The 14,730-nt window shown below is 33.1% G+C and overlaps 1 long non-coding RNA gene across 1 annotated transcript in view; it reads right to left on the bottom strand.

Moving 5' to 3' along the window:
- Window positions 1–14,730, bottom strand: part of LOC137227615 (uncharacterized) — a 415,363-nt gene that overhangs the window by 261,208 nt on the left and 139,425 nt on the right. Inside the window, exon 3 of the long non-coding RNA XR_010944938.1 lies at window positions 12,204–12,279. This is a non-coding gene — a long non-coding RNA (uncharacterized lncRNA). The remainder of the gene's footprint in view (window positions 1–12,203; window positions 12,280–14,730) is intronic.

Raw genomic sequence — 14,730 nt, 5'->3', positions numbered from 1 at the left:
TTAGGTAACATAGTTTACATAGAGATCACATATTGTACATTTCTAACTCGCTATGATGCACAGAAGAGAACCACCCTTTTCCTCATTTATACTTCCACTAACCACATCCATTGCATGGCTCTCTATCAGAGCAGAATAACAAAATATAAGCAACAGACCTGAAACTTTATTTCAGTTCTTTAGTCTTATTGTTATCAAATAAGCTTGTGAACTCTCCAAATCACTTTCAACTGAACTGACATACAGACAAGGCCTGTATACTTGCAGTGACCATTTTTATTCTCTGACATTTCTATTACTGGTTGCTTAGTATAAACATATACAAATGAGCTGTGACTCTGCTAAACTACTCAGTTTAGCTATCTTAGTGGTCTATCTGGACCACCAAATGATAAAGTTTCAAAACATTTGTATAAATTGAGTGCAGTGACCAATATGAACCTAAATTACCTGTTGTGGTACCCAACCGAAACAGCTCTGATGGTTCAAAGTCAGGTTATGCAAATTGTGTCATGATTATATATTTTCACAGAAATATTGAAACATTATTTTTATTGATAATTCTTTTAATGCAATGTAGTACCAACAGTGTCCATATTCATTCAACTCATAAAATTCACAGTGTGAAGAATCACTAGACCTTACCTTAAAACAAAAATGTTAATGATTAACAGTCACAAAGAATCTTCTCTAATCTATGTTCAAGTATAGTAACTGCAAAATGGAATACTGATGAGCGGAATTCCCTTGTTCAAGAAGTCTATTGACTTCACTTTCACACTCCCTCAACGGCTTATGTAAAACTCAAAACTGTTTCTTGAGTAGCTCAAGGGCATACTATTAACATATACAGCATTTCAATTAAAGTTGAATTTTTATAATACATATAATTATTCTAATTGATGCATCCCTATTTATTAACGTAAGTTGATAGTATAACAATTTTGCATGTAAATTGTTAATAGTAAAATTATTTTATATAGATTTTGCTTAAATTCAGAAAATATAGTGGCCAAAAACTGGTGGGAGGTTGCCCACAATGTCTACCGGAGGAAGATTTAGCAAAAGTGTATTAAAGGGAAGAGATTGTTACAGATTTCTATCAGTATTCCTCCTTTGCACCTTTATATCCTTTATCCTAGTGTTGGTCCCAGTTTGTCCAAGTTTGTCCAGTATCCTCATATCCTTTGTCCTAGGGTTGGCACAGACTTTTTATACCTATGCTCTAAATCCCACACGGTTATTTCTGCTTTAAATAGATAATTATCTTTCAAGGAGATTAGAAATATGAAAATGTCTTTTATATTTACTCACATATTTTCCAACTCTGGAGCTGTATTCCTTTGCATAGATCCATGATTTTATTTAATATTATTTTTGTTTGAGCTAAATAACTTCTTTTGACATTTCTTATACTTCAGATCTAATGGTCATAGTAGATCCTGTCAACTTTTTTAATTTGGTATTTCATTATTTTGAAAGATATTTTATTTTCATATAAAAATCTAGGCTCCCTTTTTTATCCTTCATCTCTATGTGCCTCACTTTTCAAAAACTATTTATTATAATATCTAATAATTATAGATTCAAAGGAAGTAACTAATAAATAGACAGCAAGGCCACATACACTCTTCACTCGGGTTCCTCTAAAGTTAATACCTTGTGTATGTATAGTACAACATCAAAGACACAATTGGTACAATCCACTTTGTATAATCAGATTTCACCAGTTACATATTCACACATTTGTGTGTGTTTCTCTGTGTGGGTGTGTGTATAAATCTATGCAATTTTATTATATGTGTAGCTTCATGTAACTACTACCCCAATTAAGTTACAAAACTACTATCATCAAAATCTCCCTTTTAAAATCCCTTTCTTCCTATTTCTTTCCTTTTCCCCTTCCTATTTCTTTAAAGGCATCCTCAACTACCCCCATCTTTAACCACTAGCAACCACACATATGTTTTCTTTCTCTATAATAATATCATCTTATGAATATTATATAAATGGAATCATAAAGTATTCACTTGAAATTATCTTCTTTCATACACCATAATTCTCTTAAGGTTTATTTAAGTTGTCCCATCTATTAATGGTTGGTTCCTTTTGATGGCTGAGTACTATTTCATGTTATGGTTTTACCATATGTTTGCTAAACCACAGAATTCTCGAAAAGTTTTTACTTTTTCTTTAATCTTTAAGCACTTCAAATATATCATTCTGTTGTCTTCTGAATACAGCAGCATTGATTATTTGGTTTTCCTTACCTCTGATTTTCTATACATAATGTGTCTTTCTGGAAATAATTTATGATATGAATTGGGATGTGTATGTTTGTTCATTTTTTTAAAACAATATATTTCCAGCTTGACATTCACAGACTAAATTGGAATTCTGGGTTTATAGTTTTCATCCAATTTGGAAAATTTTGGGCTATTGCTTTTGCAAATGTGTTTTCTTCCTCCCTCCTCAACCTTCCTTTGTCAATTCCAATTATACATGCACTAGAACATTTAATACTGTCCTACAAGTCACTGATGCTGTTAATTATGTTTTAAGCATAATTATAGGGCAGATAATCAGTCTTTTTTTCTCTATGATTAATTTAGATAATTTCCATTGATATATCTTCAAGTTCACTACTATTTAAATCTACTGTGTCCACTCTGTGAATAATACCATCCAGAAAAGTTTTATTTCAGATATTAGGGGTTTTTAAAATATCTTTTTCTCCTTATTATATTCATTGTTTTCTTTAAATCCCTGAGCACATTCATAATCTTTATGAATTTATACCTTATGAATTTATGATTAGGAATCATGCTCTTATTGGCTATTTTTCTCATTTTATGTGTAATATTTTCTTGCTTATTTGTCTGATTAGTAAATTTAATGATGAGAAAGGATTTCTAATTTTATATTTTTAAAAGCTGAACTTAAAAAAATTAAAGAGTTTAATTTTGTTCTGGCAGGCAGTTATCTACAGATCAGCTGAACATTTTGAAGCTTATTTATACACTTTTTTTCAGGGAACTTCTGGAATAAAGCCTATAGTCTACTACTAAGCAGTGAACTTTCTGATGTCTAGTGAACGCTCTATATATTCATAAGGTTGTTCTACTCTGGCTGGTGTGAACTTGAATGATTTACAAACCTTTATGTGTTCTAGGAATTGTGTGGTTCATGGTTTTCCTGAAATTATTCTTTCCTGGCATTTGTTCTTTGCTTGAATTCATGAAATTTCACCCAGTGGATATAAGCTCAAGAGGATGCTTTACTGATTTTTGAAGCTCTGTCTCGGCATCTCTCTCCTTCCCAGCACTTGCCCTGAAAATTCTTGCTCAGTCTGCTTCCTTGAACTCTGTTCTTTGTCTTTTCAACTCAAAAAAACTGCTGGACTCTCTTCTCCCTTCTCAGCTTTGCTGCCTGGAGATTGTCTCCAGGCAGAAAGCCAGGGCTTTCCTAGGTTTTCCTTCTCTTAGTGATAGAGCACAGTTCTTTGCTGACTGTCATCCAGTGTTTGAAAACTGTCATCTAACAGTTGTTTGGTTTTCTAGATTTTTACAATAGGAGGATGGATATTATTCTATTCATACTTTAAAAATCAGATTTGGTTTCATTTGAGGGTATTTCTTTACTGTAATTGTTTCAAACAAAAAGGTAGCTAAAAATCAACTAGATTATTATAATAACTAGTAATAGAATAATAATTAGTAGTAGTGACATAATAATAGCCAGTAATAGTAATAATTGCTACCAATAAAACCATCATTTACTCTACACTAAGCCCTTGGTGAATTATACGTAATCTTCACAGTGATATTATGATAATTATAATATTATGGTCTTTAAAAAGATGAAGATTCTGAGGCTCAGATTATTGAGAAGAATTTGACATCACATATCTAAAAATTAGCAGCACTGCAATTCATTTATTCTTTTATTCAAAAATTATTCTTGAGTGCCTACTAGGCTAGGCTTGGGGAATAAAGCAATAAAACAGAACAAAAGCTCATGTGGCGTACATTCTAGTGGCAATATAAAGAAAATATCAGTATTAATAAATACAATGTATAATATAGATGTTGATAAGCTCTAAAAAATACAGCAGGGAAATGGCACAGGTAGTATATAAGAGTAATCTCAATTTAGATAGTGTAGCTAGGAGATGCTCTGTGAAACAGTGTCATTTGAGTTAAGATCTGAAGTAGGTGAGGGGCCTGAGGGAGACTCAGGAAAAAGTAGTAAGCGATGAGATCAAAGAGTTAGGGGTGGAGTGTGGAAAGCACAGTTTGTAGAACCTAATAAACCATTCCAAGAATTTTGGCATTTATTGTGAGTGAGAAGTATTCCCCACTGTAGTATTTTCTTTAGAGGAGAAAAAAGATTTTTTTTTTTTTTTTTTTTTTGCGGTACGCGGGCCTCTCCCGTTGCGGAGCACAGGCTCCGGACGCGCAGGCTCAGCGGCCATGGCTCATGGGCTCAGCCTCTCCGCGGCATGTGGGACCCTCCTGGCCTGGGGCACGAACCTGTGTCCCCTGCATCAGCAGGCAGACTCCCAACTACTGTGCCACCAGGGAAGCCCTGACTTTGTTTTAAAGAATCATCCTGGATGCAGTGTTGAAAATGAACCTGGGGGCAGGCACTAAAGCAGGAAGAGCTATAAGAGGCTGTTGTAAGAATCCAGGTTTGAGATGACTGTGCTTTGTATCATAGCAGTAAATGGGCAGGTGGTGAAAAGGACTCAAATTACATGTCTATTTTCAAACCTGATATTTAAAGCCAGGCCTACCTTACTCCAAGATCTATGTGGGTTTTAATTTTCTCCTTTACTTTATAATCTCCATTTCACTATTTAACATAGTACTCTTAGTATACAAGTATTTAGTATTTAACAAATTATACATAAATTAACTAATAATGGTGAATTTCAAAACTCTCTGGATTAAATAGAATCAACAAGCTTTGTCTCTCTCTCTCACACACACGTGTGTGTATATATAATTGTCAATAATTAAATTCAAAGGGCAGGATCAAGATGGTGGAGTAGAATGCTCCTAAGCCCAACTCCTCCCATAGACACAAAACTAAAACCGCATATAGACCAACTCTCTCAGAACAACCTAAAAAACTAGCAGAACACCTCTTTTACAATTAAGGATATAAAGAAACAACACACTGAGATGAGTAGGAGTGGCAGAGATGCACTATAGTCAGGACCCACACTTCCAACTGTCAACCCACAAGCAAAAAGGGGTATCACAAACTCGGAAATCCTTTATTAGGAGAAAGGTATTCAAATCCCCCATTGGGCACCCTGTCCCTGCGCACCAGTGTTGAGAGGACAAGCCCCCTTCATTGGTTTGCTAATATTTTTTGAGGATTTTTTTTGTCTATGTCCATCAGGGATACTGGCCTGTAATTTTCTTTTGTTTTATAGTATCTTTGTTTGGTTTTGGTGTCAGGGCAATGCTAGCCTCGTAGAATGAGTTTGGAAGTCTTAGTCACAGCAATCAGGCAAGATTGCACAGCAATCAGGCAAGCAATCAGGCAATTTGTATAATAGCCATACAAATTGGAAGAGAGGAAGCAAAATTGTCACTCTTTGCAGATGAGATGATACTATAAATTAAAACCCCTATACATTCCTTCCAAAGACTGTTGTAACAAATAAATGAATTCAGTAAAGTTGCAAGAGACAATATACAGAAATCTGGTGCATATCCATACACTAACAGTGAATTATCAGAAAGAGAAATGAAGAAAACAATCCCATGTACAACCACATCAAAAAGAATAAAATGCTTAGCAATAAATTTAACCAAGGAGGTGAAAGACTGGTACTCTAAAAACTATAAGACATTGATGACAGAAATTAAAGATGACACAAATAAATGGAAAGATCTACTGTGCTCATGGATCAGAAAATTTAATACAGTTGACCCTTGAGCTATATGGGAGTTAGGGGCACCAACCACCCATGCAGTCAAAAATCCCTGTATAACTTTACAGTTGGCCCTCTGTACCTATGGTTCCATGTCCATAGATTCAACCAACTGTAGATTGTGTAGTACTGTAGTATGTACTATTGAAAAAATTCTGTGTAGAAGTAGACCCACATGGTTCAAACTGTTGTTGTTCAAGGGTCAACTGTATTGATAAAATGTCCATACTACCCAAAGCAATCTATAGATTCAGTGCAATCTCTAGCAAAATACTCATGGCATTTTTCACAGAACTAGAACAAATAAACCCCAAATTTATATGGAGCCACAAAAAGCCTGAATATCTAAAGCACTCTTTAGAAAAAAGAACAAAGCTGGAACGTTATACTCCCTGACTTCAAACTATACTACAAAGCTATAGTAATCAAACCAGTATGGTACCAGCACAAAAACAGACACACAGCTCAATGAAACAGAACAGAGAGGGCAGAGATAAACCCAAACACATATGGTCAATTAATCTACAACAAAGGAGGCAAATACAATGGGGAAAAGACAGTCTCTTCAATAAGTAGTGATGAGAAAACTGGACAGCTACATGTGAAAGAATGAAACTAGACCATTTTCACACACAATATACAAAAATAAACTCAAAATGGATTAAAGACATAAATGTAAGACCTGAAACCATAAAATTCCTAGATAAAAACACAATAAGTACACTCCTTGACATTGGTCTTATCAGTACATTTTGGATATATCTCCTCAGGCAAGGGCAACAACAGAAAAAATTAACAAATGGAAATTAAAATTTTTGCACAGTGAAGAATACCATCAACAAACAAAAGGTAACCTACTGAATGATAAAAGAAATTTGCAACTTATATGTCCAATGAAGTGTTTATACCCCAAATATATAAAGAACACATATAACTCCATATCAATAAAAAAATCCAATTAAAAACATAGGCAGTGGACCTGAATAGGCACTTTTCAAAGAAGACATACAGGTGGTCAACAGGCACATGAAAACATGCTTAACATTGTTAATCATCAGGTAATGCAAACAAAACTGTAATGAGATATCACCTCACACCTATCTGAATGGCTATTATCAAAAAGGCAAACTATAAGTTTTGGTGAGGATGTGGACAAAAGGAAACTATTCGTGGGAATGTAAATTGGTACAGTCGCTATGGAAAACAGTTCGGAGGGTCCTCAAAAAATTAAAAATAGAACTACTATATGATCCAGCTATTTCACTTCTGGATCTGAAGTAAACAAAAACACTAATTCAAAAAGATACGTGCACCCCAATGTTCATCACAACATTATTTACAATAGCCAAGATATAGAAGCAATCTAAGTGTCCATCAACAGATGAATGGATAAAGAGAACAAACTTCTGGTTGCCAGAGCAGAGGAGGGTGGAAGGATGGGCCAGACAGGTGAAGGGGATTAAGAGGTACAAACTACCAGTTATAAAATAAATAAGTCACAGGAATGTAATGTACAGCACAGGGAATATAGTCAATAATACAGTAATAACATTTTATGGTGCATAATGTATACTGAATCACTATGTTGTACCTGAACCTAATATTTAAGTCAACTATCTTCAATAAACAACAACAAAAAATTCAAAGGTCATGATGCTTTGAAAATGTTAATACAAATAATGCTAGGCAAATGAGAAAACAAACTAGTTGGAGACAACCAGTGGAAGTGGGTTAGGGATGCAGAACCTCACTGAGAGTACATAAATATTAAAATTTGAAGAATGAGTATGTGTTGAGAATCTAGAGACAAAGAATAATAAATATTTAGGATATAATGTCATAAAGTCTAAGAAGGAAGTAAAGCAGTTGCTGAAAAGGAAGAAGATACCACTCTGTTTATGTTTAGTTTATCCTCTCCAACCCATATGCCATTATCTGTAACATAGTAAATAAAGACTTAATCAAGAGGATCACCAGGGGAAATGTGTTGTTTCTCTTTTCAATAGGAAAAAGAGAGGTTGTCTGGTAAAGTTTTTAAAACTAGTTAGTTGGTAGAAATAAAAGCCCTCATTCACCATGATTGCTGAGGCCCTGAAATTATATGTGTAGTGGAGGTATATGCAAATACCGAGGCTCAGAAATATTATGTGAGTGGTTTATTTCTCCTGTCTGATGCCTTCCTTTTCTGGTAACAAGATTTTGGTCCAAACAGCTTTTAATTATTAATTATAATTATTAATTACTAATTATTTTTTTCTAATTATCTTCATCTGTGCATCAAAATCCTCTACTCAAACACTGCCAATATTTTATGGAGTAACTTGCTCTCTCACATAAGATGGGATGATAGATCATGCTGTTAGCCACGTCAGAACTAAAATATATGAAAAGTATGATCTGTCCTCTTCAAGTCAGATCTTGCAAATATGATACATTTTATTAATAGCTAATATAAAATAATAAATATAATGCTACTCCTGAAAAGCAATCTTTTGATAGTAAAGAGTACAGTGGTATGGTAATTCGGACCATTATATGGGACATTCCTTGTATTATATAAAGACAAATTTACATTTGTAAAATTCATACTTCTTATTCCTAGACTGCATCTACTATTGTGATTCCAGCTAAATTATTGCTGCTTGATGATGTCACTCATTATATTAATTATCCTCCATATTTCCCAGTAAGTCTGTGTAAATAATCAACAGAAATCCTTATGTCAAATCACATTAGTGAAGTAATACATCAAACATTTCTTACAGCAAATCCACAAAACTCATGGATTAACTTTTTATGATCCCAACTCAAGAAATCTGATAGCATGTGTTGTAGATAACAGTTATATTTATTATTGCTTATTTAGCAGCAAGCAATTTCAAAAGTAATTTATATGCATTAATTCACTTAATTCACCTGTGATGGTTAATTTAACATGTCAACTTGATTGGGCTAAGGGATGCCCAGACAGCTGTAAAATCATTATTTCTGATTGTGTCTGTGAGGGTCTTTGAATCTGAGTAAAGAAGATAACCAAGTACATCCTCACCAATATGGTTGGACAGCATCCAATCCAATGAGGGTCAGAATAGAACAGAAAGGTGAGTGAATTTGCTTTCTTTTCTTGAGCTGGGACACACATCTCCTCCTGCACTTTGACATCAATGCTCCTGGTTCTGATCCTTCAAACTCATACTGAATTACATCACTGGCTTTCCTGGTTCTCAGAGTGCAGGTGTCAGAGCATGGGACTTTTTGGTCTCCATAATCACCTGAGCCAATTCCTATAATAAATCTTCTTATATCTATATGTTTATCTATCTATCTATCCATCCATCCATCCACTCATCCACTCATCCATCCATCCATCCACTCTATTGGTTCTGTTTCTCTGGATAACCTTAATACACCTCCCAACAAACCCATAATCAATATACTTTTATTATATTTATTTTGTTTTTAATAAAACTAGGAAAAAAAACACTTGAATAAATTGTCTCATGTCACCTAGATGTTAAGTGGTAAATCTAAGAATGCAGCATAGATTTTGATGGGTATAGGCATAGTCTTCTATAAATGAATCTTCTATATGAATCTACATTTATAAAAGAGATTAATGCTTTACTTTATAAAAAATTATCTTCCACATTTTAATAACAAATTTCATATTCATTATATGCTTACTTGTAACAACTTTCTCAGGGATATATCATAATATTACAATGTATAACTTTCAAATTCCTATTTTATGTATTTGGAAAACCTATTATAATAGATGGTACTGTACAGTGATTTATATTTGGGACTGAGATCAAGAATACCTGAATTTAAAGCATAGCTCATAAATTTATTAATTGTATGGATTTGGCAAGTGTCATACCCATTTAAACCAGGAAAATAGAGATAATAATACCTAAAAAAAAAGTTTTCTGATGAAATTAAATATAACATCTCAAATATGTAAGCTAATTATGCTCAGAGTAAATGCACAATAAATTATAATCCTTTTATTTCTATAGACAGCTGTATGTTTAAAAACATAAATTGTCATACATTCATGTAGAGATGGTTCTAAATTTAACCAAGGAAATCTGAGTACTGAATTGAGTGTTCTTATGGTTTATGATGTCTATACTTAACAAAAATGCAATAATACCTTTTGCCACACATATGAATGTATGTTTTATACTACATGCAAATGTGAAATGTAAGGATCCTATTGACCACTTTGTGAAAATAAAAATGATTGATGAGTTTTATTATTTCCATTTAGAAATTCAGCTGCAGAATATAAACTCCTGTGTTACCATGGTAGCACATTACATCACTCTAATTATACAATATATGCTTAGTTCCTGAAGAAAGGCAATTTAGCCGGATTTCCATATTGATATTCCGTATATTCAATAAGGGATTTAAAATTTATTTTGAACTTTTAATTTCTTGTGACTACTTCCTTACTTGAAAGCCAGAAAGACCTTTGAAAGACTTTTGCTTTAATTTATAAATCCCATTAATTTTTACACGATTGGAAAAGTGAACATTTATATATGACTTGATAATCTTTCTTAGTTTTACTGGGGACTAAAATGTGTTTTAGAACCCAAATTAAATTTTAGTTGTTTTTTTTTAATTACCCAACAGGAATGCTTTTGTCAGTCACTTCATTTGCAACAACTGCAAGCAAAAATGAGATAGAATGGAGTTTCCACCTCAAAGTATTTATCTTTAGTATATTTTCTATTTATTAAAATTGTTAAGGAGGTAAGGAACACTATACACAACACAATATCCACAAATTTGATATCTTAGATAAAATAGACCAATTGTGTGAAGGACTCATGCTACCAAAAAGCATGCAAGGGAACATACATAACTTTAATAGGCCTATATCTATTGAGGAAATTGATTCAATAACTAATAAGCCCTCTAAAAAGAAATAATCAGGCACAGATTGTTTTACAAATGATTTAAAGAACATTTAAGAAAATAATCATACCAATTCTCCACAACTTCTTCTAGAAAATAGAAGCAGAGAGAACACTTCCTAATTCACAATATGAGGTAAGCAAGAATCCAAATATAACACAAATGTATGAAGAAATCTCACAGAACTAGATAGGGAAAACAGGCACTGACCTAAGTTTAGAAATGAGTGGACTATCTAAAATTAAAGACAAAATAAACTGTATATAAGCAAGGTACACTAGCTGATAAAGTTAAACCCCAGAGGATATTGGTTAACAATTCTGGTACTACTATAAATATATACTGGAACTGAACAATTAAGTAAATGGATGGCAGACAATTGAAGCCAGTTTTCTCACTGTTAAAGAGGGAAATTGCAGATAAGCAAGGAGAGGGGAACTAGAATGACTCATTTGATAACGGATACATTAGAGTTTGAGACGTCATTATGAGATCAAGTTTAGCTTAATATAAACACAGTCCGTAACATACACATATATTGATAGATATACATGCATATATATATGTTAGTATAGAGCATATATTTCCTTGCTCTGTCAGTTGAGGAAAACTGAAAGCAATGACAATAGGCAAGAAGCACACCTAGCACCTATGTCTTGGTTTCTAACACCACTCTCCAATTTTAAAAACCCATGCTCCTAAGAGAAATGACTGATATTATGAAATATACATGAGCTAGGAGAACTCATAATATCAGAAAGTAAGGAAGTATGCAAAATAACACCCACAATGGTTGTAGTATGCCAAATGACACAGGAGACAACTGAAAAACCTCCCAAAATTCAAAGCTCTTCAGTAATTTGAATGACAAAATAAAGTTACATTTAATTATAACCCAAAATGTAGAATAAGTACACATGAGTCCATACTGATATAAATAAATAACCTGAATAAAAATGAGGGTAAACCTACGATGTAGAAAAATTCTAAATAATTTACATAGATACTCTGTCTTCAAGGAGGCAGAACATAATTCCCTACTCCTCACCTGTGGGCTAAGCATAGTAACTTCCTTCTAAGGAGTACAGCATGACAGCGGTAAACAAGAGTCCCTTTACAACAAAGAAGCTTGACAAACACTATGTTAGCCAAGTGCTCAAGGTCATCACCAACTGTTGAAAGTCATGTTGATAGTATGTGCCTTTGGTATTATGTGATGAAAATGGCACTTTACCTCTATGTTCTTCCTCCCAAACACTATAACCTTTGATTCACGGTAAGAAAAAATATCAGAAAAATCTCAATAGAAGGTCATTCTATAAAATACCTGGTCAGTGCTCTTCAAAGCTGTCAAAGTCATCAAAAACAAGGAACATCTGGAAAACTTGCACAGCCAAGAGGACCTGAAAGAGAAATGATGAATGAACTTGAATGATGGAATGACAAATGATAGAAAATTATGAATAATGTGATATTCTGGATGGGATCTGGGAGTGAAAAAGATATTAGGTAAAATTTAAGGAAATCTGAATAAAATATGCTTAGCTAATAATAATGTATTTATATTCATCCATTATTTGTAAGAAATGTACCATACAAATGTAATAATGTTAATAACCGCTAAAACTGTGTTTGGGTTACATGAGAACTCTCTGTACTACCTATACAACTTTTAAAAATAAAACTAAATCTCTTCTTAAAAGTAAATTTCATTTAAAATAAAACAAAATATGCTACATAATTATTTATACAGCAGCAAATTGTTCACTGAATGGATTTCCCATAATTCATTTAAACACTTTGCTGATATTAAGCATATAGGTTTATTCCAAGTTTCACAATCCATGCATCCATTTAACAAAAGTGTATTAAAATCTTTATGTGTCAGATGCTATAGTAGTATTTGAGATTCAGCAACAACAACAAAAACAATAGAAATAAGCCTCTGTAAGAGCATGCTAATAACTAGAGAGGGAGAGAGGCAAAAGACAAATAAAATACAATTGAAGAAGAGGCAATCAAATAAAAATAAAAGCAGATATATTGTTGGGGGGAGCTTTTAAAAATCCCATCATCTCCAGCCTCTTCCTCTAGCTGCTCTATGGACAGGAGAATGAAGGAGTAAGAGAAGGAAGATCCCTTAGAATTTTATTGCATTGGCCTAGGAGAGAAATTTAGGTGCTGTGGGGTTAGATTAGGATGGTAGCAAGAGACATAGTAATGAAGGATTGGTATCTGAATGTATTACAAGGAGAAGCCAGAAGAATTCTCATTATTTGGATGTGAGTATGAGGGAAGAAGACAAATCAAGATTCTTCTTTTTTATTAATGAAGGTATTTGTTGCTATAAATATCTCTCTTAGAAATGCTTTTGCTGCATTTCATACAGTTTGGTATGTCATGTTTTCATTTTCATTTGTTTCAAGATATTTTTGAATTTTTCTTTTGATTTCTTCTTTGACTCATTCATTGTTTATAAGCATGTTGTTTAACCTTTATATTTTTGTGAATTTTCTAGTTTTCTTCTTGTAACTGTTTTCTACTTTCATAACCACTGTGTACAGAAATGATGCTTCATATGATTTCAAAATTCTTAAATTTAAGATTTGTTTTGTGGCAAAACATATGATCTATCCTGAAGAATATGCTGTATGCACTTAAGAAGAACATGTATTCTGTTGCTGTTGGATGGAATGTTCTATAAATATCTGTTAAGTCCATCTGGTCTAATGTGTATATTGCTCCTGTTTAAAAATGTGCAGAGGTACTGAACTGAAAATTTTCCAAAGAAGATATACAAACAGACAAGTACACAAAAAGGTACTCAACATCACTAATCATCAAGGAACTGCAAATCAAAACCACAATGAGATATTTCCTCATACCTTTTAGAATGGATATCATCAAAAAGGCAAGAAATAGCAATACTGATGAGAAAAGGGAACACTGTTTCATTGTTTGTGGAAATGTAAATTTGTTCAGCCACTCTGAAAAACAGTATGGAGGTTCCTCAAAAAATTAAAATAGAACTACCATATGATCCAGCAATTCTACTTCTGGGTATAGATTAAAAAATATGAAAAGGGAATATTAGAGAAATATCTGCTCTCCCATGTTTATTGCTGCATTTTTCTCCCAATATCCAAGATATAGAAACAACCTAAGTGCCAGTCAATGGATAAGCAGATGAAGAAGATATGGTATATATATATGCAATGGAATATTATTTAGCCATGTGAAAAAAGGACATCCTGTCATTTTCAACTATATAAATGGACTTTGAGGTCACTATGCTAAGGGAAACAAGTCAGACAGAGAAAGGGAAACTCTGTATGCTATCACTTATATACAAATTTTTAAAAAGTCAACTTCATAGAAACAGACTAAAATGGTAGTTACCAGAGGCAGGGGGTTGGGGAAAAAGAGGAGATATTGGTCAAAGAGTATAAAGTTTCAGCTAAAAGATGAATAAGGTCTGGGGATCTGATGCACAGCATAATGAATATACTCTAGCTGTTGAAAGAGTAGATCTTAAATATTCTCACCACAAAAAAAAGGAAATGGTGACTATGTATTGTGATGCAGGTGTTAATAAATGTTGTAGTGGTAATCATTTTTCAATATATAAGTGTATCAAATCAACATGTTGTACACCTTAAACAATGAACAATGTTATATGTAAATTATCTCAATAAAGTGGAGAAAAAGGTCCATAAACTAAGAAGCTAAAGAGAAAAACCTTATATTTTGCATAAAGGTAATTAAAATGCACAATGTTTAAGTATTTCAAAACATTTGAGTAATTGTCCTAAATGCAGAAACAAAACAACCAGTGAGATTGTTTAATCTATTTC

The sequence above is a fragment of the Pseudorca crassidens genome, chromosome 1 (genome assembly GCF_039906515.1).
Source record: "Pseudorca crassidens isolate mPseCra1 chromosome 1, mPseCra1.hap1, whole genome shotgun sequence".
NCBI classification, from domain to species: domain Eukaryota; kingdom Metazoa; phylum Chordata; class Mammalia; order Artiodactyla; family Delphinidae; genus Pseudorca; species Pseudorca crassidens.
Note: the sequence above shows the minus strand (reverse complement) of the source record. Positions and strands in the feature narration are given on the sequence as shown.